The following is a 17,572-nucleotide window of genomic DNA, read 5'->3' as shown; positions in this document are numbered from 1 at the left end:
CGTGGGACCCACGTGACCGATCGGCTCCGTTCCAAAAATACGAAGACCATGAACCATGAAACGGAGGCCACCCGAGCATAGAAATGGCAAGAAAAAAAAAACAAAAAAAAACCGCACGTAAAATCTATAAAAACGCAAACGGACAACGAAAAAGGGGGGGGGGGGGTGCAACACGAGGACTTCCCAGGGGGTCACCCATCCTAGTACTACTCTCGCCCAAGCACGCTTAACTGCGGAGTTCTGATGGGATCCGGTGCATTAGTGCTGGTATGATCGCACCCGAAATACTATCCATGCTTATTGCTTTTATCTCTTAAAAGACGCAGAACCTCCTTTGTTTTCGTACGCGAGGCGTGGGACCCACGTGACCGATCGGCGCCGTTCCAAAAATACGAAAACCATCAACCATGAAGCGGTGGCCACCCGAGCATAGAAATAGCAAGAAAGAAAACAAAAAAAAAACCGCACGTAAAATCTAAAAAAACGCAAACGGGCAACGAAAAAGGGGGGGTGCAACACGAGGACATCCCAGGGGGTCACCCATCCTAGTACTACTCTCGCCCAAGCATGCTTAACTGCGGAGTTCTGATGGGATCCGGTGCATTAGTGCTGGTATGATAGCACCCGAAATACTATCCATGCTTATTGCTTTTATGTCTTAAAAGACGCAGAACCTCCTTTGTTTTCGTACGCGAGGCGTGGGACCCACGTGACCGATCGGCTCCGTTCCAAAAATACGAAAACCATCAACCATGAAGCGGAGGCCACCCGAGCAGAGAAATAGCAAGAAAGAAAAAAAAACCGCACGTAAAATCTAAAAAAACGCAAACGGACAACGAAAAAGGCGGTGCAACACGAGGACTTCCCAGGGGGTCACCCATCCTAGTACTACTCTCGCCCAAGCACGCTTAACTGCGGAGTTCTGATGGGATCCGGTGCATTAGTGCTGGTATGATCGCACCCGAAATACTATCCATGCTTATTGCTTTTATGTCTTAAAAGACGCAGAACCTCCTTTGTTTTCGTACGCGAGGCGTGGGACCCACGTGACCGATCGGCTCCGTTCCAAAAATACGAAAACCATCAACCATGAAGCTGTGGCCACCCGAGCATAGAAATAGCAAGAAAGAAAAAAAACAAAAAAAAAACCGCACGTAAAATCTAAAAAAACGCAAACGGACAACGAAAAAGGGGGAGTGCAACACGAGGACTTCCCATGGGGTCACCCATCCTAGTACTACTCTCGCCCAAGCACGCTTAACTGCGGAGTTCTGATGGGATCCGGTGCATTAGTGCTGCTATGATCGCACCCGAAATACTGTCCATGCTTATTGCTTGTATGTCTTAAAAGACACAGAACCTCCTTTGTTTTCGTACGCGAGGCGTGGGACCCACGTGACCGATCGGCTCCGTTCCAAAAATACGAAGACCATGAACCATGAAACGGAGGCCACCCGAGCATAGAAATAGCAAGAAAAAAAAAACAAAAAAAACCGCACGTAAATTCTAAAAAAACGCAAACGGACAACGAAAAAGGGGGGGGGGGGGGGTGCAACACGAGGACTTCCCAGGGGGTCACCCATCCTAGTACTACTCTCGCCCAAGCACGCTTAACTGCGGAGTTCTGATGGGATCCGGTGCATTAGTGCTGGTATGATCGCACCCGAAATACTATCCATGCTTATTGCTTTTATCTCTTAAAAGACGCAGAACCTCCTTTGTTTTCGTACGCGAGGCGTGGGACCCACGTGACCGATCGGCGCCGTTCCAAAAATACGAAAACCATCAACCATGAAGCGGTGGCCACCCGAGCATAGAAATAGCAAGAAAGAAAACAAAAAAAAACCGCACGTAAAATCTAAAAAAACGCAAACGGGCAACGAAAAAGGGGGGGGGGGTGCAACACGAGGACTTCCCAGGGGGTCACCCATCCTAGTACTACTCTCGCCCAAGCACGCTTAACTGCGGAGTTCTGATGGGATCCGGTGCATTAGTGCTGGTATGATAGCACCCAAAATACTATCCATGCTTATTGCTTTTATGTCTTAAAAGACGCAGAACCTCCATTGTTTTCGTACGCGAGGCGTGGGACCCACGTGACCGATCGGCTCCGTTCCAAAAATACGAAAACCATCAACCATGAAGCGGAGGCCACCCGAGCATAGAAATAGCAAGAAAGAAAAAAAAACCGCACGTAAAATCTAAAAAAACGCAAACGGACAACGAAAAAGGGGGGTGCAACACGAGGACTTCTGAGGGGGTCACCCATCCTAGTACTACTCTCGCCCAAGCACGCTTAACTGCGGAGTTCTGATGGGATCCGGTGCATTAGTGCTGGTATGATCGCACCCGAAATACTATCCATGCTTATTGCTTTTATGTCTTAAAAGACGCAGAACCTCCTTTGTTTTCGTACGCGAGGCGTGGAACCCACGTGACCGATCGGCTCCGTTCCAAAAATACGAAAACCATCAACCATGAAGCGGAGGCCACCCGAGCATAGAAATAGCAAGAAAGAAAAAAAAACAAAAAAAAACCGCACGTAAAATCTAAAAAAACGCAAACGGACAACGAAAAAGGGGGGTGCAACACGAGGACTTCCCAGGGGGTCACCCATCCTAGTACTACTCTCGCCCAAGCACGCTTAACTGCGGAGTTCTGATGGGATCCGGTGCATTAGTGCTGGTATGATCGCACCCGAAATACTATCAATGCTTATTGCTTGTATGTCTTAAAAGACGCAGAACCTCCTTTGTTTTCGTACGCGAGGCGTGGGACCCACGTGACCGATCGGCTCCGTTCCAAAAATACGAAGACCATGAACCATGAAACGAAGGCCACCCGAGCATAGAAATAGCAAGAAAGAAAAAAAAAACAAAAAAAAACCGCACGTAAAATCTAAAAAAACGCAAACGGACAACGAAAAAGGGGGGTGCAACACGAGGACTTCCCAGGGGGTCACCCATCCTAGTACTACTCTCGCCCAAGCACGCTTAACTGCGGAGTTCTGATGGGATCCGGTGCATTAATGCTGGTATGATCGCACCTGAAATACTATCCATGCTTATTGCTTGTATGTCTTAAAAGACGCAGAACCTCCTTTGTTTTCGTACGCGAGGCGTGGGACCCACGTGACCGATCGGCTCCGTTCCAAAAATACGAAGACCATCAACCATGAAGCGGAGGCCACCCTAGCATAGAAATAGCAAGAAAGAAAAAAAAACAAAAAAAAACCGCACGTAAAATCTAAAAAAACGCAAACGGACAACGAAAAAGGGGGGGTGCAACACGAGGACTTCCCATGGGGTCACCCATCCTAGTACTACTCTCGCCCAAGCACGCTTAACTGCGGAGTTCTGATGGGATCCGGTGCATTAGTGCTGGTATGATCGCACCCGAAATACTGTCCATGCTTATTGCTTGTATGTCTTAAAAGACACAGAACCTCCTTTGTTTTCGTACGCGAGGCGTGGGACCCCCGTGACCGATCGGCTCCGTTCCAAAAATACGAAGACCATGAACCATGAAACGGAGGCCACCCGAGCATAGAAATAGCAAGAAAAAAAAACAAAAAAAAACCGCACGTAAAATCTAAAAAAACGCAAACGGACAACGAAAAAGGGGGGGTGCAACACGAGGACTTCCCAGGGGGTCACCCATCCTAGTACTACTCTCGCCCAAGCACGCTTAACTGCGGAGTTCTGATGGGATCCGGTGCATTAGTGCTGGTATGATCGCACCCAAAATACTATCCATGCTTATTGCTTTTATCTCTTAAAAGACGCAGAACCTCCTTTGTTTTCGTACGCGAGGCGTGGGACCCACGTGACCGATCGGCGCCGTTCCAAAAATACGAAAACCATCAACCATGAAGCGGTGGCCACCCGAGCATAGAAATAGCAAGAAAGAAAACAAAAAAAAACCGCACGTAAAATCTAAAAAAACGCAAACGGGCAACGAAAAAGGGGGGGTGCAACACGAGGACATCCCAGGGGGTCACCCATCTTAGTACTACTCTCGCCCAAGCACGCTTAACTGCGGAGTTCTGATGGGATCCGGTGCATTAGTGCTGGTATGATAGCACCCGAAATACTATCCATGCTTATTGCTTTTATGTCTTAAAAGACGCAGAACCTCCTTTGTTTTCGTACGCGAGGCGTGGGACCCACGTGACCGATCGGCTCCGTTCCAAAAATACGAAAACCATCAACCATGAAGCGGAGGCCACCCGAGCATAGAAATAGCAAGAAAGAAAAAAAAACCGCACGTAAAATCTAACAAAACGCAAACGGACAACGAAAAAGGGGGTGCAACACGAGGACTTCCCAGGGGGTCACCCATCCTAGTACTACTCTCGCCCAAGCACGCTTAACTGCGGAGTTCTGATGGGATCCGGTGCATTAGTGCTGGTATGATCGCACCCGAAATACTATCCATGCTTATTGCTTTTATGTCTTAAAAGACGCATAACCTCCTTTGTTTTGGTACGCGAGGCGTGGGACCCACGTGACCGATCGGCTCCGTTCCAAAAATACGAAAACCATCAACCATGAAGCGGTGGCCACCCGAGCATAGAAATACCAAGAAAGAAAAAAAACAAAAAAAAACCGCACGTAAAATCTAAAAAAACGCAAACGGACAACGAAAAAGGGGGAGTGCAACACGAGGACTTCCCATGGGGTCACCCATCCTAGTACTACTCTCGCCCAAGCACGCTTAACTGTGGAGTTCTGATGGGATCCGGTGCATTAGTGCTGGTATGATCGCACCCGAAATACTGTACATGCTTATTGCTTGTATGTCTTAAAAGACACAGAACCTCCTTTGTTTTCGTACGCGAGGCGTGGGACCCACGTGACCGATCGGCTCCATTCCAAAGATACGAAGACCATGAACCATGAAACGGAGGCCACCCGAGCATAGAAATAGCAAGAAAAAAAAAACAAAAAAAACCGCACGTAAAATCTAAAAAAACGCAAACGGACAACGAAAAAGGGGGGGGTGCAACACGAGGACTTCCCAGGGGGTCACCCATCCTAGTACTACTCTTGCCCAAGCACGCTTCACTGCGGAGTTCTGATGGGATCCGGTGCATTAGTGCTGGTATGATCGCACCCGAAATACTATTCATGCTTATTGCTTTTATCTCTTAAAAGACGCAGAACCTCCTTTGTTTTCGTACGCGAGGCGTGGGACCCACGTGACCGATCGGCGCCGTTCCAAAAATACGAAAACCATCAACCATGAAGCGGTGGCCACCCGAGCATAGAAATAGCAAGAAAGAAAACAAAAAAAAACCGCACGTAAAATCTAAAAAAACGCAAACGGGCAACGAAAAAGGGGGGGGGGGGGTGCAATACGAGGACTTCCCAGGGGGTCACCCATCCTAGTACTACTCTCGCCCAAGCACGCTTAACTGCGGAGTTCTGATGGGATCCGGTGCATTAGTGCTGGTATGATCGCAACCGAAATACTATCCATGCTTATTGCTTTTATCTCTTAAAAGACGCAGAACCTCCTTTGTTTTCGTACGCGAGGCGTGGGACCCACGTGACCGATCGGCGCCGTTCCAAAAATACGAAAACCATCAACCATGAAGCGGTGGCCACCCGAGCATAGAAATAGCAAGAAAGAAAACAAAAAAAACCGCACGTAAAATCTAAAAAAACGCAAACGGGCAACGAAAAAGGGGGGGTGCAACACGAGGACATCCCAGGGGGTCACCCATCCTAGTACTACTCTCGCCCAAGCACGCTTAACTGCGGAGTTCTGATGGGATCCGGTGCATTAGTGCTGGTATGATAGCACCCGAAATACTATCCATGCTTATTGCTTTTATGTCTTAAAAGACGCAGAACCTCCTTTGTTTTCGTACGCGAGGCGTGGGACCCACGTGACCGATCGGCTCCGTTCCAAAAATAGGAAAACCATCAACCATGAAGCGGAGGCCACCCGAGCATAGAAATAGCAAGAAAGAAAAAAAACAAAAAAAAAACCGCACGTAAAATCTAAAAAAACGCAAACGGACAACGAAAAAGGGGGGTGCAACACGAGGACTTCCCAGGGGGTCACCCATCCTAGTACTACTCTCGCCCAAGCACGCTTAACTGCGGAGTTCTGATGGGATCCGGTGCATTAGTGCTGGTATGATCGCACCCGAAATACTATCAATGCTTATTGCTTGTATGTCTTAAAAGACGCAGAACCTCCTTTGTTTTCGTACGCGAGGCGTGGGACCCACGTGACCGATCGGCTCCGTTCCAAAAATACGAAGACCATGAACCATGAAACGAAGGCCACCCGAGCATAGAAATAGCAAGAAAGAAAAAAAAAACAAAAAAAAACCGCACGTAAAATCTAAAAAAACGCAAACGGACAACGAAAAAGGGGGGTGCACACGAGGACTTCCCAGGGGGTCACCCATCCTAGTACTACTCTCGCCCAAGCACGCTTAACTGCGGAGTTCTGATGGGATCCGGTGCATTAGTGCTGGTATGATCGCACCCGAAATACTATCAATGCTTATTGCTTGTATGTCTTAAAAGACGCAGAACCTCCTTTGTTTTCGTACGCGAGGCGTGGGACCCACGTGACCGATCGGCTCCGTTCCAAAAATACGAAGACCATGAACCATGAAACGAACGCCACCCGAGCATAGAAATAGCAAGAAAGAAAAAAAAAACAAAAAAAAACCGCACGTAAAATCTAAAAAAACGCAAACGGACAACGAAAAAGGGGGGTGCAACACGAGGACTTCCCAGGGGGTCACCCATCCTAGTACTACTCTCGCCCAAGCACGCTTAACTGCGGAGTTCTGATGGGATCCGGTGCATTAATGTTGGTATGATCGCACCTGAAATACTATCCATGCTTATTGCTTGTATGTCTTAAAAGACGCAGAACCTCCTTTGTTTTCGTACGCGAGGCGTGGGACCCACGTGACCGATCGGCTCCGTTCCAAAAATACGAAGACCATCAACCATGAAGCGGAGGCCACCCTAGCATAGAAATAGCAAGAAAGAAAAAAAAACAAAAAAAAACCACACGTAAAATCTAAAAAAACGCAAACGGACAACGAAAAAGGGGGGGTGCAACACGACGACTTCCCATGGGGTCACCCATCCTAGTACTACTCTCGCCCAAGCACGCTTAACTGCGGAGTTCTGATGGGATCCGGTGCATTAGTGCTGGTATGATCGCACCTGAAATACTGTCCATGCTTATTGCTTGTATGTCTTAAAAGACACAGAACCTCCTTTGTTTTCGTACGCGAGGCGTGGGACCCACGTGACCGATCGGCTCCGTTCCAAAAATACAAAGACCATGAACCATGAAACGGAGGCCACCCGAGCATAGAAATAGCAAGAAAAAAAAAACAAAAAAAAACCGCACGTAAAATCTAAAAAAACGCAAACGGACAACGAAAAAGGGGGGGTGCAACACGAGGACTTCCCAGGGGGTCACCCATTCTAGTACTACTCTCGCCCAAGCACGCTTAACTGCGGAGTTCTGATGGGATCCGGTGCATTAGTGCTGGTATGATCGCACCCGAAATACTATCCATGCTTATTGCTTTTATCTCTTAAAAGACGCAGAACCTCCTTTGTTTTAGTACGCGAGGCGTGGGACCCACGTGACCGATCGGCGCCGTTCCAAAAATACGAAAACCATCAACCATGAAGCGGTGGCCACCCGAGCATAGAAATAGCAAGAAAGAAAACAAAAAAAACCGCACGTAAAATCTAAAAAAACGCAAACGGGCAACGAAAAAGGGGGGGTGCAACACGAGGACATCCCAGGGGGTCACCCATCCTAGTACTACTCTCGCCCAAGCACGCTTAACTGCGGAGTTCTGATGGGATCCGGTGCATTAGTGCTGGTATGATAGCACCCGAAATACTATCCATGCTTATTGCTTTTATGTCTTAAAAGACGCAGAACCTCCTTTGTTTTCGTACGCGAGGCGTGGGACCCACGTGACCGATCGGCTCCGTTCCAAAAATACGAAAACCATCAACCATGAAGCGGAGGCCACCCGAGCATAGAAATAGCAAGAAAGAAAAAAAAACCGCACGTAAAATCTAAAAAAACGCAAACGGACAACGAAAAAGGGGGTGCAACACGAGGACTTCCCAGGGGGTCACCCATCCTAGTACTACTCCCGCCCAAGCACGCTTAACTGCGGAGTTCTGATGGGATCCGGTGCATTAGTGCTGGTATGATCGCACCCGAAATACTATCCATGCTTATTGCTTGTATGTCTTAAAAGACGCAGAACCTCCTTTGTTTTCGTACGCGAGGCGTGGGACCCACGTGACCGATCGGCTCCGTTCCAAAAATACGAAGACCATGAACCATGAAACGAAGGCCACCCGAGCATAGAAATAGCAAGAAAGAAAAAAAAACAAAAAAAAACCGCACGTAAAATCTAAAAAAACGCAAACGGACAACGAAAAAGGGGGGTGCAACACGAGGACTTCCCAGGGGGTCACCCATCCTAGTACTACTCTCGCCCAAGCACACTTAACTGCGGAGTTCTGATGGGATCCGGTGCATTAGTGCTGGTATGATCGCACCCGAAATACTATCAATGCTTATTGCTTGTATGTCTTAAAAGACGCAGAACCTCCTTTGTTTTCGTACGCGAGGCGTGGGACCCACGTGACCGATCGGCTCCGTTCCAAAAATACGAAGACCATGAACCATGAAACGAAGGCCACCCGAGCATAGAAATAGCAAGAAAGAAAAAAAAACAAAAAAAAACCGCACGTAAAATCTAAAAAAACGCAAACGGACAACGAAAAAGGGGGGGGTGCAACACGAGGACTTCCCATGGGGTCACCCATCCTAGTACTACTCTCGCCCAAGCACGCTTAACTGCGGAGTTCTGATGGGATCCGGTGCATTAGTGCTGGTATGATCGCACCCGAAATACTGTCCATGCTTATTGCTTGTATGTCTTAAAAGACACAGAACCTCCTTTGTTTTCGTACGCGAGGCGTGGGACCCACGTGACCGATCGGCTCCGTTCCAAAAATACGAAGACCATGAACCATGAAACGGAGGCCACCCGAGCATAGAAATAGCAAGAAAAAAAAACAAAAAAAAACCGCACGTAAAATCTAAAAAAACGCAAACGGACAACGAAAAAGGGGGGGTGCAACACGAGGACTTCCCAGGGGGTCACCCATCCTAGTACTACTCTCGCCCAAGCACGCTTAACTGCGGAGTTCTGATGGGATCCGGTGCATTAGTGCTGGTATGATCGCACCCAAAATACTATCCATGCTTATTGCTTTTATCTCTTAAAAGACGCAGAACCTCCTTTGTTTTCGTACGCGAGGCGTGGGACCCACGTGACCGATCGGCGCCGTTCCAAAAATACGAAAACCATCAACCATGAAGCGGTGGCCACCCGAGCATAGAAATAGCAAGAAAGAAAACAAAAAAAAACCGCACGTAAAATCTAAAAAAACGCAAACGGGCAACGAAAAAGGGGGGGTGCAACACGAGGACATCCCAGGGGGTCACCCATCCTAGTACTACTCTCGCCCAAGCACGCTTAACTGCGGAGTTCTGATGGGATCCGGTGCATTAGTGCTGGTATGATAGCACCCGAAATACTATCCATGCTTATTGCTTTTATGTCTTAAAAGACGCAGAACCTCCTTTGTTTTCGTACGCGAGGCGTGGGACCCACGTGACCGATCGGCTCCGTTCCAAAAATACGAAAACCATCAACCATGAAGCGGAGGCCACCCGAGCATAGAAATAGCAAGAAAGAAAAAAAAACCGCACGTAAAATCTAACAAAACGCAAACGGACAACGAAAAAGGGGGTGCAACACGAGGACTTCCCAGGGGGTCACCCATCCTAGTACTACTCTCGCCCAAGCACGCTTAACTGCGGAGTTCTGATGGGATCCGGTGCATTAGTGCTGGTATGATCGCACCCGAAATACTATTCATGCTTATTGCTTTTATGTCTTAAAAGACGCATAACCTCCTTTGTTTTGGTACGCGAGGCGTGGGACCCACGTGACCGATCGGCTCCGTTCCAAAAATACGAAAACCATCAACCATGAAGCGGTGGCCACCCGAGCATAGAAATACCAAGAAAGAAAAAAAACAAAAAAAAACCGCACGTAAAATCTAAAAAAACGCAAACGGACAACGAAAAAGGGGGAGTGCAACACGAGGACTTCCCATGGGGTCACCCATCCTAGTACTACTCTCGCCCAAGCACGCTTAACTGCGGAGTTCTGATGGGATCCGGTGCATTAGTGCTGGTATGATCGCACCCGAAATACTGTACATGCTTATTGCTTGTATGTCTTAAAAGACACAGAACCTCCTTTGTTTTCGTACGCGAGGCGTGGGACCCACGTGACCGATCGGCTCCATTCCAAAAATACGAAGACCATGAACCATGAAACGGAGGCCACCCGAGCATAGAAATAGCAAGAAAAAAAAAACCAAAAAAACCGCACGTAAAATCTAAAAAAACGCAAACGGACAACGAAAAAGGGGGGGGTGCAACACGAGGACTTCCCAGGGGGTCACCCATCCTAGTACTACTCTTGCCCAAGCACGCTTCACTGCGGAGTTCTGATGGGATCCGGTGCATTAGTGCTGGTATGATCGCACCCGAAATACTATCCATGCTTATTGCTTTTATCTCTTAAAAGACGCAGAACCTCCTTTGTTTTCGTACGCGAGGCGTGGGACCCACGTGACCGATCGGCGCCGTTCCAAAAATACGAAAACCATCAACCATGAAGCGGTGGCCACCCGAGCATAGAAATAGCAAGAAAGAAAACAAAAAAAAACCGCACATAAAATCTAAAAAAACGCAAACGGGCAACGAAAAAGGGGGGGTGCAACACGAGGACTTCCCATGGGGTCACCCATCCTAGTACTACTCTCGCCCAAGCACGCTTAACTGCGGAGTTCTGATGGGATCCGGTGCATTAGTGCTGGTATGATCGCACCCGAAATACTGTCCATGCTTATTGCTTGTATGTCTTAAAAGACACAGAACCTACTTTGTTTTCGTACGCGAGGCGTGGGACCCACGTGACCGATCGGCTCCGTTCCAAAAATACGAAGACCATGAACCATGAAACGGAGGCCACCCGAGCATAGAAATAGCAAGAAAAAAAAACAAAAAAAAACCGCACGTAAAATCTAAAAAAACGCAAACGGACAACGAAAAAGGGGGGGTGCAACACGAGGACTTCCCAGGGGGTCACCCATCCTAGTACTACTCTCGCCCAAGCACGCTTAACTGCGGAGTTCTGATGGGATCCGGTGCATTAGTGCTGGTATGATCGCACCCAAAATACTATCCATGCTTATTGCTTTTATCTCTTAAAAGACGCAGAACCTCCTTTGTTTTCGTACGCGAGGCGTGGGACCCACGTGACCGATCGGCGCCGTTCCAAAAATACGAAAACCATCAACCATGAAGCGGTGGCCACCCGAGCATAGAAATAGCAAGAAAGAAAACAAAAAAAAACCGCACGTAAAATCTAAAAAAACGCAAACGGGCAACGAAAAAGGGGGGGTGCAACACGAGGACATCCCAGGGGGTCACCCATCCTAGTACTACTCTCGCCCAAGCACGCTTAACTGCGGAGTTCTGATGGGATCCGGTGCATTAGTGCTGGTATGATAGCACCCGAAATACTATCCATGCTTATTGCTTTTATGTCTTAAAAGACGCAGAACCTCCTTTGTTTTCGTACGCGAGGCGTGGGACCCACGTGACCGATCGGCTCCGTTCCAAAAATACGAAAACCATCAACCATGAAGCGGAGGCCACCCGAGCATAGAAATAGCAAGAAAGAAAAAAAAACCGCACGTAAAATCTAACAAAACGCAAACGGACAACGAAAAAGGGGGTGCAACACGAGGACTTCCCAGGGGGTCACCCATCCTAGTACTACTCTCGCCCAAGCACGCTTAACTGCGGAGTTCTGATGGGATCCGGTGCATTAGTGCTGGTATGATCGCACCCGAAATACTATTCATGCTTATTGCTTTTATGTCTTAAAAGACGCATAACCTCCTTTGTTTTGGTACGCGAGGCGTGGGACCCACGTGACCGATCGGCTCCGTTCCAAAAATACGAAAACCATCAACCATGAAGCGGTGGCCACCCGAGCATAGAAATACCAAGAAAGAAAAAAAACAAAAAAAAACCGCACGTAAAATCTAAAAAAACGCAAACGGACAACGAAAAAGGGGGAGTGCAACACGAGGACTTCCCATGGGGTCACCCATCCTAGTACTACTCTCGCCCAAGCACGCTTAACTGCGGAGTTCTGATGGGATCCGGTGCATTAGTGCTGGTATGATCGCACCCGAAATACTGTACATGCTTATTGCTTGTATGTCTTAAAAGACACAGAACCTCCTTTGTTTTCGTACGCGAGGCGTGGGACCCACGTGACCGATCGGCTCCATTCCAAAAATACGAAGACCATGAACCATGAAACGGAGGCCACCCGAGCATAGAAATAGCAAGAAAAAAAAAACCAAAAAAACCGCACGTAAAATCTAAAAAAACGCAAACGGACAACGAAAAAGGGGGGGTGCAACACGAGGACTTCCCAGGGGGTCACCCATCCTAGTACTACTCTTGCCCAAGCACGCTTCACTGCGGAGTTCTGATGGGATCCGGTGCATTAGTGCTGGTATGATCGCACCCGAAATACTATCCATGCTTATTGCTTTTATCTCTCAAAAGACGCAGAACCTCCTTTGTTTTCGTACGCGAGGCGTGGGACCCACGTGACCGATCGGCGCCGTTCCAAAAATACGAAAACCATCAACCATGAAGCGGTGGCCACCCGAGCATAGAAATAGCAAGAAAGAAAACAAAAAAAAACCGCACGTAAAATCTAAAAAAACGCAAACGGGCAACGAAAAAGGGGGGGGGGGGTGCAATACGAGGACTTCCCAGGGGGTCACCCATCCTAGTACTACTCTCGCCCAAGCACGCTTAACTGCGGAGTTCTGATGGGATCCGGTGCATTAGTGCTGGTATGATCGCAACCGAAATACTATCCATGCTTATTGCTTTTATCTCTTAAAAGACGCAGAACCTCCTTTGTTTTCGTACGCGAGGCGTGGGACCCACGTGACCGATCGGCTCCGTTCCAAAAATACGAAGACCATCAACCATGAAGCGGAGGCCACCCTAGCATAGAAATAGCAAGAAAGAAAAAAAAACAAAAAAAAACCGCACGTAAAATCTAAAAAAACGCAAACGGACAACGAAAAAGGGGGGGTGCAACACGACGACTTCCCATGGGGTCACCCATCCTAGTACTACTCTCGCCCAAGCACGCTTAACTGCGGAGTTCTGATGGGATCCGGTGCATTAGTGCTGGTATGATCGCACCTGAAATACTGTCCATGCTTATTGCTTGTATGTCTTAAAAGACACAGAACCTCCTTTGTTTTCGTACGCGAGGCGTGGGACCCACGTGACCGATCGGCTCCGTTCCAAAAATACAAAGACCATGAACCATGAAACGGAGGCCACCCGAGCATAGAAATAGCAAGAAAAAAAAAACAAAAAAAAACCGCACGTAAAATCTAAAAAAACGCAAACGGACAACGAAAAAGGGGGGGTGCAACACGAGGACTTCCCAGGGGGTCACCCATTCTAGTACTACTCTCGCCCAAGCACGCTTAACTGCGGAGTTCTGATGGGATCCGGTGCATTAGTGCTGGTATGATCGCACCCGAAATACTATCCATGCTTATTGCTTTTATCTCTTAAAAGACGCAGAACCTCCTTTGTTTTCGTACGCGAGGCGTGGGACCCACGTGACCGATCGGCGCCGTTCCAAAAATACGAAAACCATCAACCATGAAGCGGTGGCCACCCGAGCATAGAAATAGCAAGAAAGAAAACAAAAAAAAACCGCACGTAAAATCTAAAAAAACGCAAACGGGCAACGAAAAAGGGGGGGTGCAACACGAGGACATCCCAGGGGGTCACCCATCCTAGTACTACTCTCGCCCAAGCACGCTTAACTGCGGAGTTCTGATGGGATCCGGTGCATTAGTGCTGGTATGATAGCACCCGAAATACTATCCATGCTTATTGCTTTTATGTCTTAAAAGACGCAGAACCTCCTTTGTTTTCGTACGCGAGGCGTGGGACCCACGTGACCGATCGGCTCCGTTCCAAAAATACGAAAACCATCAACCATGAAGCGGAGGCCACCCGAGCATAGAAATAGCAAGAAAGAAAAAAAAAACCGCACGTAAAATCTAAAAAAACGCAAACGGACAACGAAAAAGGGGGTGCAACACGAGGACTTCCCAGGGGGTCACCCATCCTAGTACTACTCCCGCCCAAGCACGCTTAACTGCGGAGTTCTGATGGGATCCGGTGCATTAGTGCTGGTATGATCGCACCCGAAATACTATCCATGCTTATTGCTTGTATGTCTTAAAAGACGCAGAACCTCCTTTGTTTTCGTACGCGAGGCGTGGGACCCACGTGACCGATCGGCTCCGTTCCAAAAATACGAAGACCATGAACCATGAAACGAAGGCCACCCGAGCATAGAAATAGCAAGAAAGAAAAAAAAAACAAAAAAAAACCGCACGTAAAATCTAAAAAAACGCAAACGGACAACGAAAAAGGGGGGTGCAACACGAGGACTTCCCAGGGGGTCACCCATCCTAGTACTACTCTCGCCCAAGCACACTTAACTGCGGAGTTCTGATGGGATCCGGTGCATTAGTGCTGGTATGATCGCACCCGAAATACTATCAATGCTTATTGCTTGTATGTCTTAAAAGACGCAGAACCTCCTTTGTTTTCGTACGCGAGGCGTGGGACCCACGTGACCGATCGGCTCCGTTCCAAAAATACGAAGACCATGAACCATGAAACGAAGGCCACCCGAGCATAGAAATAGCAAGAAAGAAAAAAAAACAAAAAAAAACCGCACGTAAAATCTAAAAAAACGCAAACGGACAACGAAAAAGGGGGGGGTGCAACACGAGGACTTCCCATGGGGTCACCCATCCTAGTACTACTCTCGCCCAAGCACGCTTAACTGCGGAGTTCTGATGGGATCCGGTGCATTAGTGCTGGTATGATCGCACCCGAAATACTGTCCATGCTTATTGCTTGTATGTCTTAAAAGACACAGAACCTCCTTTGTTTTCGTACGCGAGGCGTGGGACCCACGTGACCGATCGGCTCCGTTCCAAAAATACGAAGACCATGAACCATGAAACGGAGGCCACCCGAGCATAGAAATAGCAAGAAAAAAAAACAAAAAAAAACCGCACGTAAAATCTAAAAAAACGCAAACGGACAACGAAAAAGGGGGGGTGCAACACGAGGACTTCCCAGGGGGTCACCCATCCTAGTACTACTCTCGCCCAAGCACGCTTAACTGCGGAGTTCTGATGGGATCCGGTGCATTAGTGCTGGTATGATCGCACCCAAAATACTATCCATGCTTATTGCTTTTATCTCTTAAAAGACGCAGAACCTCCTTTGTTTTCGTACGCGAGGCGTGGGACCCACGTGACCGATCGGCGCCGTTCCAAAAATACGAAAACCATCAACCATGAAGCGGTGGCCACCCGAGCATAGAAATAGCAAGAAAGAAAACAAAAAAAAACCGCACGTAAAATCTAAAAAAACGCAAACGGGCAACGAAAAAGGGGGGGTGCAACACGAGGACATCCCAGGGGGTCACCCATCCTAGTACTACTCTCGCCCAAGCACGCTTAACTGCGGAGTTCTGATGGGATCCGGTGCATTAGTGCTGGTATGATAGCACCCGAAATACTATCCATGCTTATTGCTTTTATGTCTTAAAAGACGCAGAACCTCCTTTGTTTTCGTACGCGAGGCGTGGGACCCACGTGACCGATCGGCTCCGTTCCAAAAATACGAAAACCATCAACCATGAAGCGGAGGCCACCCGAGCATAGAAATAGCAAGAAAGAAAAAAAAACCGCACGTAAAATCTAACAAAACGCAAACGGACAACGAAAAAGGGGGTGCAACACGAGGACTTCCCAGGGGGTCACCCATCCTAGTACTACTCTCGCCCAAGCACGCTTAACTGCGGAGTTCTGATGGGATCCGGTGCATTAGTGCTGGTATGATCGCACCCGAAATACTATTCATGCTTATTGCTTTTATGTCTTAAAAGACGCATAACCTCCTTTGTTTTGGTACGCGAGGCGTGGGACCCACGTGACCGATCGGCTCCGTTCCAAAAATACGAAAACCATCAACCATGAAGCGGTGGCCACCCGAGCATAGAAATACCAAGAAAGAAAAAAAACAAAAAAAAAATCGCACGTAAAATCTAAAAAAACGCAAACGGACAACGAAAAAGGGGGAGTGCAACACGAGGACTTCCCATGGGGTCACCCATCCTAGTACTACTCTCGCCCAAGCACGCTTAACTGCGGAGTTCTGATGGGATCCGGTGCATTAGTGCTGGTATGATCGCACCCGAAATACTGTACATGCTTATTGCTTGTATGTCTTAAAAGAAACAGAACCTCCTTTGTTTTCGTACGCGAGGCGTGGGACCCACGTGACCGATCGGCTCCATTCCAAAAATACGAAGACCATGAACCATGAAACGGAGGCCACCCGAGCATAGAAATAGCAAGAAAAAAAAAACCAAAAAAACCGCACGTAAAATCTAAAAAAACGCAAACGGACAACGAAAAAGGGGGGGGTGCAACACGAGGACTTCCCAGGGGGTCACCCATCCTAGTACTACTCTTGCCCAAGCACGCTTCACTGCGGAGTTCTGATGGGATCCGGTGCATTAGTGCTGGTATGATCGCACCCGAAATACTATCCATGCTTATTGCTTTTATCTCTTAAAAGACGCAGAACCTCCTTTGTTTTCGTACGCGAGGCGTGGGACCCACGTGACCGATCGGCGCCGTTCCAAAAATACGAAAACCATCAACCATGAAGCGGTGGCCACCCGAGCATAGAAATAGCAAGAAAGAAAACAAAAAAAAACCGCACGTAAAATCTAAAAAAACGCAAACGGGCAACGAAAAAGGGGGGGTGCAACACGAGGACTTCCCATGGGGTCACCCATCCTAGTACTACTCTCGCCCAAGCACGCTTAACTGCGGAGTTCTGATGGGATCCGGTGCATTAGTGCTGGTATGATCGCACCCGAAATACTGTCCATGCTTATTGCTTGTATGTCTTAAAAGACACAGAACCTACTTTGTTTTCGTACGCGAGGCGTGGGACCCACGTGACCGATCGGCTCCGTTCCAAAAATACGAAGACCATGAACCATGAAACGGAGGCCACCCGAGCATAGAAATAGCAAGAAAAAAAAACAAAAAAAAACCGCACGTAAAATCTAAAAAAACGCAAACGGACAACGAAAAAGGGGGGGTGCAACACGAGGACTTCCCAGGGGGTCACCCATCCTAGTACTACTCTCGCCCAAGCACGCTTAACTGCGGAGTTCTGATGGGATCCGGTGCATTAGTGCTGGTATGATCGCACCCAAAATACTATCCATGCTTATTGCTTT

The 17,572-nt window shown here is 48.1% G+C and overlaps 51 non-coding genes across 51 annotated transcripts; all 51 read right to left on the bottom strand.

The window, feature by feature from the left end:
- Positions 1-162: 162 nt before the first annotated feature.
- LOC145152397 (5S ribosomal RNA) lies at positions 163-281 on the bottom strand. The gene has a single exon (XR_013732917.1). It is a non-coding gene; the product is annotated as a 5S ribosomal RNA (ribosomal RNA).
- A 226-nt stretch (positions 282-507) lies between these two features.
- Positions 508-626, bottom strand: LOC145149132 (5S ribosomal RNA). Its single transcript, XR_013729990.1, has one exon. It is a non-coding gene; the product is annotated as a 5S ribosomal RNA (ribosomal RNA).
- Positions 627-844: 218 nt separating this feature from the next.
- LOC145136939 (5S ribosomal RNA) lies at positions 845-963 on the bottom strand. Its single transcript, XR_013720787.1, has one exon. It is a non-coding gene; the product is annotated as a 5S ribosomal RNA (ribosomal RNA).
- A 230-nt stretch (positions 964-1,193) lies between these two features.
- On the bottom strand, positions 1,194-1,312 carry LOC145145469 (5S ribosomal RNA). Its single transcript, XR_013726441.1, has one exon. It is a non-coding gene; the product is annotated as a 5S ribosomal RNA (ribosomal RNA).
- A 234-nt stretch (positions 1,313-1,546) lies between these two features.
- On the bottom strand, positions 1,547-1,665 carry LOC145152386 (5S ribosomal RNA). The gene has a single exon (XR_013732906.1). It is a non-coding gene; the product is annotated as a 5S ribosomal RNA (ribosomal RNA).
- Positions 1,666-1,894: 229 nt separating this feature from the next.
- On the bottom strand, positions 1,895-2,013 carry LOC145155827 (5S ribosomal RNA). Its single transcript, XR_013736255.1, has one exon. It is a non-coding gene; the product is annotated as a 5S ribosomal RNA (ribosomal RNA).
- Positions 2,014-2,232: 219 nt separating this feature from the next.
- On the bottom strand, positions 2,233-2,351 carry LOC145138668 (5S ribosomal RNA). The gene has a single exon (XR_013721654.1). It is a non-coding gene; the product is annotated as a 5S ribosomal RNA (ribosomal RNA).
- A 229-nt stretch (positions 2,352-2,580) lies between these two features.
- On the bottom strand, positions 2,581-2,699 carry LOC145152374 (5S ribosomal RNA). Its single transcript, XR_013732895.1, has one exon. It is a non-coding gene; the product is annotated as a 5S ribosomal RNA (ribosomal RNA).
- A 230-nt stretch (positions 2,700-2,929) lies between these two features.
- LOC145140611 (5S ribosomal RNA) lies at positions 2,930-3,048 on the bottom strand. Its single transcript, XR_013722217.1, has one exon. It is a non-coding gene; the product is annotated as a 5S ribosomal RNA (ribosomal RNA).
- A 230-nt stretch (positions 3,049-3,278) lies between these two features.
- LOC145152728 (5S ribosomal RNA) lies at positions 3,279-3,397 on the bottom strand. Its single transcript, XR_013733252.1, has one exon. It is a non-coding gene; the product is annotated as a 5S ribosomal RNA (ribosomal RNA).
- A 226-nt stretch (positions 3,398-3,623) lies between these two features.
- LOC145152363 (5S ribosomal RNA) lies at positions 3,624-3,742 on the bottom strand. Its single transcript, XR_013732884.1, has one exon. It is a non-coding gene; the product is annotated as a 5S ribosomal RNA (ribosomal RNA).
- A 225-nt stretch (positions 3,743-3,967) lies between these two features.
- LOC145147953 (5S ribosomal RNA) lies at positions 3,968-4,086 on the bottom strand. Its single transcript, XR_013728852.1, has one exon. It is a non-coding gene; the product is annotated as a 5S ribosomal RNA (ribosomal RNA).
- Positions 4,087-4,304: 218 nt separating this feature from the next.
- On the bottom strand, positions 4,305-4,423 carry LOC145152351 (5S ribosomal RNA). Its single transcript, XR_013732873.1, has one exon. It is a non-coding gene; the product is annotated as a 5S ribosomal RNA (ribosomal RNA).
- A 229-nt stretch (positions 4,424-4,652) lies between these two features.
- On the bottom strand, positions 4,653-4,771 carry LOC145139858 (5S ribosomal RNA). Its single transcript, XR_013722019.1, has one exon. It is a non-coding gene; the product is annotated as a 5S ribosomal RNA (ribosomal RNA).
- A 227-nt stretch (positions 4,772-4,998) lies between these two features.
- LOC145144433 (5S ribosomal RNA) lies at positions 4,999-5,117 on the bottom strand. The gene has a single exon (XR_013725441.1). It is a non-coding gene; the product is annotated as a 5S ribosomal RNA (ribosomal RNA).
- Positions 5,118-5,348: 231 nt separating this feature from the next.
- LOC145154967 (5S ribosomal RNA) lies at positions 5,349-5,467 on the bottom strand. The gene has a single exon (XR_013735433.1). It is a non-coding gene; the product is annotated as a 5S ribosomal RNA (ribosomal RNA).
- Positions 5,468-5,691: 224 nt separating this feature from the next.
- LOC145147193 (5S ribosomal RNA) lies at positions 5,692-5,810 on the bottom strand. Its single transcript, XR_013728104.1, has one exon. It is a non-coding gene; the product is annotated as a 5S ribosomal RNA (ribosomal RNA).
- Positions 5,811-6,039: 229 nt separating this feature from the next.
- On the bottom strand, positions 6,040-6,158 carry LOC145152340 (5S ribosomal RNA). Its single transcript, XR_013732862.1, has one exon. It is a non-coding gene; the product is annotated as a 5S ribosomal RNA (ribosomal RNA).
- Positions 6,159-6,388: 230 nt separating this feature from the next.
- LOC145146756 (5S ribosomal RNA) lies at positions 6,389-6,506 on the bottom strand. The gene has a single exon (XR_013727685.1). It is a non-coding gene; the product is annotated as a 5S ribosomal RNA (ribosomal RNA).
- Positions 6,507-6,736: 230 nt separating this feature from the next.
- LOC145147617 (5S ribosomal RNA) lies at positions 6,737-6,855 on the bottom strand. Its single transcript, XR_013728515.1, has one exon. It is a non-coding gene; the product is annotated as a 5S ribosomal RNA (ribosomal RNA).
- Positions 6,856-7,085: 230 nt separating this feature from the next.
- On the bottom strand, positions 7,086-7,204 carry LOC145146840 (5S ribosomal RNA). Its single transcript, XR_013727765.1, has one exon. It is a non-coding gene; the product is annotated as a 5S ribosomal RNA (ribosomal RNA).
- Positions 7,205-7,431: 227 nt separating this feature from the next.
- Positions 7,432-7,550, bottom strand: LOC145154242 (5S ribosomal RNA). Its single transcript, XR_013734724.1, has one exon. It is a non-coding gene; the product is annotated as a 5S ribosomal RNA (ribosomal RNA).
- Positions 7,551-7,774: 224 nt separating this feature from the next.
- Positions 7,775-7,893, bottom strand: LOC145147192 (5S ribosomal RNA). Its single transcript, XR_013728103.1, has one exon. It is a non-coding gene; the product is annotated as a 5S ribosomal RNA (ribosomal RNA).
- A 218-nt stretch (positions 7,894-8,111) lies between these two features.
- Positions 8,112-8,230, bottom strand: LOC145152581 (5S ribosomal RNA). The gene has a single exon (XR_013733112.1). It is a non-coding gene; the product is annotated as a 5S ribosomal RNA (ribosomal RNA).
- A 229-nt stretch (positions 8,231-8,459) lies between these two features.
- On the bottom strand, positions 8,460-8,578 carry LOC145154023 (5S ribosomal RNA). The gene has a single exon (XR_013734509.1). It is a non-coding gene; the product is annotated as a 5S ribosomal RNA (ribosomal RNA).
- A 231-nt stretch (positions 8,579-8,809) lies between these two features.
- On the bottom strand, positions 8,810-8,928 carry LOC145152727 (5S ribosomal RNA). The gene has a single exon (XR_013733251.1). It is a non-coding gene; the product is annotated as a 5S ribosomal RNA (ribosomal RNA).
- Positions 8,929-9,154: 226 nt separating this feature from the next.
- On the bottom strand, positions 9,155-9,273 carry LOC145152328 (5S ribosomal RNA). The gene has a single exon (XR_013732851.1). It is a non-coding gene; the product is annotated as a 5S ribosomal RNA (ribosomal RNA).
- A 225-nt stretch (positions 9,274-9,498) lies between these two features.
- Positions 9,499-9,617, bottom strand: LOC145147191 (5S ribosomal RNA). Its single transcript, XR_013728102.1, has one exon. It is a non-coding gene; the product is annotated as a 5S ribosomal RNA (ribosomal RNA).
- A 218-nt stretch (positions 9,618-9,835) lies between these two features.
- Positions 9,836-9,954, bottom strand: LOC145152316 (5S ribosomal RNA). The gene has a single exon (XR_013732839.1). It is a non-coding gene; the product is annotated as a 5S ribosomal RNA (ribosomal RNA).
- Positions 9,955-10,183: 229 nt separating this feature from the next.
- On the bottom strand, positions 10,184-10,302 carry LOC145153867 (5S ribosomal RNA). The gene has a single exon (XR_013734357.1). It is a non-coding gene; the product is annotated as a 5S ribosomal RNA (ribosomal RNA).
- A 227-nt stretch (positions 10,303-10,529) lies between these two features.
- LOC145144432 (5S ribosomal RNA) lies at positions 10,530-10,648 on the bottom strand. The gene has a single exon (XR_013725440.1). It is a non-coding gene; the product is annotated as a 5S ribosomal RNA (ribosomal RNA).
- A 225-nt stretch (positions 10,649-10,873) lies between these two features.
- On the bottom strand, positions 10,874-10,992 carry LOC145152726 (5S ribosomal RNA). Its single transcript, XR_013733250.1, has one exon. It is a non-coding gene; the product is annotated as a 5S ribosomal RNA (ribosomal RNA).
- Positions 10,993-11,218: 226 nt separating this feature from the next.
- LOC145152303 (5S ribosomal RNA) lies at positions 11,219-11,337 on the bottom strand. The gene has a single exon (XR_013732828.1). It is a non-coding gene; the product is annotated as a 5S ribosomal RNA (ribosomal RNA).
- Positions 11,338-11,562: 225 nt separating this feature from the next.
- Positions 11,563-11,681, bottom strand: LOC145147190 (5S ribosomal RNA). Its single transcript, XR_013728101.1, has one exon. It is a non-coding gene; the product is annotated as a 5S ribosomal RNA (ribosomal RNA).
- A 218-nt stretch (positions 11,682-11,899) lies between these two features.
- On the bottom strand, positions 11,900-12,018 carry LOC145152292 (5S ribosomal RNA). Its single transcript, XR_013732817.1, has one exon. It is a non-coding gene; the product is annotated as a 5S ribosomal RNA (ribosomal RNA).
- A 229-nt stretch (positions 12,019-12,247) lies between these two features.
- On the bottom strand, positions 12,248-12,366 carry LOC145153866 (5S ribosomal RNA). The gene has a single exon (XR_013734356.1). It is a non-coding gene; the product is annotated as a 5S ribosomal RNA (ribosomal RNA).
- A 226-nt stretch (positions 12,367-12,592) lies between these two features.
- LOC145144431 (5S ribosomal RNA) lies at positions 12,593-12,711 on the bottom strand. Its single transcript, XR_013725439.1, has one exon. It is a non-coding gene; the product is annotated as a 5S ribosomal RNA (ribosomal RNA).
- A 230-nt stretch (positions 12,712-12,941) lies between these two features.
- On the bottom strand, positions 12,942-13,060 carry LOC145154966 (5S ribosomal RNA). Its single transcript, XR_013735432.1, has one exon. It is a non-coding gene; the product is annotated as a 5S ribosomal RNA (ribosomal RNA).
- A 230-nt stretch (positions 13,061-13,290) lies between these two features.
- LOC145146838 (5S ribosomal RNA) lies at positions 13,291-13,409 on the bottom strand. The gene has a single exon (XR_013727763.1). It is a non-coding gene; the product is annotated as a 5S ribosomal RNA (ribosomal RNA).
- A 227-nt stretch (positions 13,410-13,636) lies between these two features.
- LOC145154241 (5S ribosomal RNA) lies at positions 13,637-13,755 on the bottom strand. Its single transcript, XR_013734723.1, has one exon. It is a non-coding gene; the product is annotated as a 5S ribosomal RNA (ribosomal RNA).
- Positions 13,756-13,980: 225 nt separating this feature from the next.
- LOC145147189 (5S ribosomal RNA) lies at positions 13,981-14,099 on the bottom strand. The gene has a single exon (XR_013728100.1). It is a non-coding gene; the product is annotated as a 5S ribosomal RNA (ribosomal RNA).
- A 219-nt stretch (positions 14,100-14,318) lies between these two features.
- Positions 14,319-14,437, bottom strand: LOC145152580 (5S ribosomal RNA). Its single transcript, XR_013733111.1, has one exon. It is a non-coding gene; the product is annotated as a 5S ribosomal RNA (ribosomal RNA).
- Positions 14,438-14,667: 230 nt separating this feature from the next.
- LOC145154021 (5S ribosomal RNA) lies at positions 14,668-14,786 on the bottom strand. The gene has a single exon (XR_013734507.1). It is a non-coding gene; the product is annotated as a 5S ribosomal RNA (ribosomal RNA).
- A 231-nt stretch (positions 14,787-15,017) lies between these two features.
- On the bottom strand, positions 15,018-15,136 carry LOC145152725 (5S ribosomal RNA). The gene has a single exon (XR_013733249.1). It is a non-coding gene; the product is annotated as a 5S ribosomal RNA (ribosomal RNA).
- Positions 15,137-15,362: 226 nt separating this feature from the next.
- LOC145152280 (5S ribosomal RNA) lies at positions 15,363-15,481 on the bottom strand. The gene has a single exon (XR_013732806.1). It is a non-coding gene; the product is annotated as a 5S ribosomal RNA (ribosomal RNA).
- A 225-nt stretch (positions 15,482-15,706) lies between these two features.
- On the bottom strand, positions 15,707-15,825 carry LOC145147186 (5S ribosomal RNA). The gene has a single exon (XR_013728098.1). It is a non-coding gene; the product is annotated as a 5S ribosomal RNA (ribosomal RNA).
- A 218-nt stretch (positions 15,826-16,043) lies between these two features.
- On the bottom strand, positions 16,044-16,162 carry LOC145152269 (5S ribosomal RNA). The gene has a single exon (XR_013732795.1). It is a non-coding gene; the product is annotated as a 5S ribosomal RNA (ribosomal RNA).
- Positions 16,163-16,392: 230 nt separating this feature from the next.
- On the bottom strand, positions 16,393-16,511 carry LOC145153865 (5S ribosomal RNA). The gene has a single exon (XR_013734355.1). It is a non-coding gene; the product is annotated as a 5S ribosomal RNA (ribosomal RNA).
- A 227-nt stretch (positions 16,512-16,738) lies between these two features.
- Positions 16,739-16,857, bottom strand: LOC145144430 (5S ribosomal RNA). Its single transcript, XR_013725438.1, has one exon. It is a non-coding gene; the product is annotated as a 5S ribosomal RNA (ribosomal RNA).
- Positions 16,858-17,082: 225 nt separating this feature from the next.
- LOC145152724 (5S ribosomal RNA) lies at positions 17,083-17,201 on the bottom strand. The gene has a single exon (XR_013733248.1). It is a non-coding gene; the product is annotated as a 5S ribosomal RNA (ribosomal RNA).
- A 226-nt stretch (positions 17,202-17,427) lies between these two features.
- On the bottom strand, positions 17,428-17,546 carry LOC145152257 (5S ribosomal RNA). Its single transcript, XR_013732784.1, has one exon. It is a non-coding gene; the product is annotated as a 5S ribosomal RNA (ribosomal RNA).
- Between the last annotated feature and the right edge of the window lie 26 nt (positions 17,547-17,572).

This window comes from Lactuca virosa, chromosome 1 (genome assembly GCF_052849685.1).
Source record: "Lactuca virosa cultivar CGN04683 chromosome 1, Lactuca_virosa_CGN04683_v6, whole genome shotgun sequence".
NCBI classification, from domain to species: Eukaryota; Viridiplantae; Streptophyta; class Magnoliopsida; order Asterales; family Asteraceae; genus Lactuca; species Lactuca virosa.
This window is presented reverse-complemented; position numbering and strand designations above follow the sequence as displayed.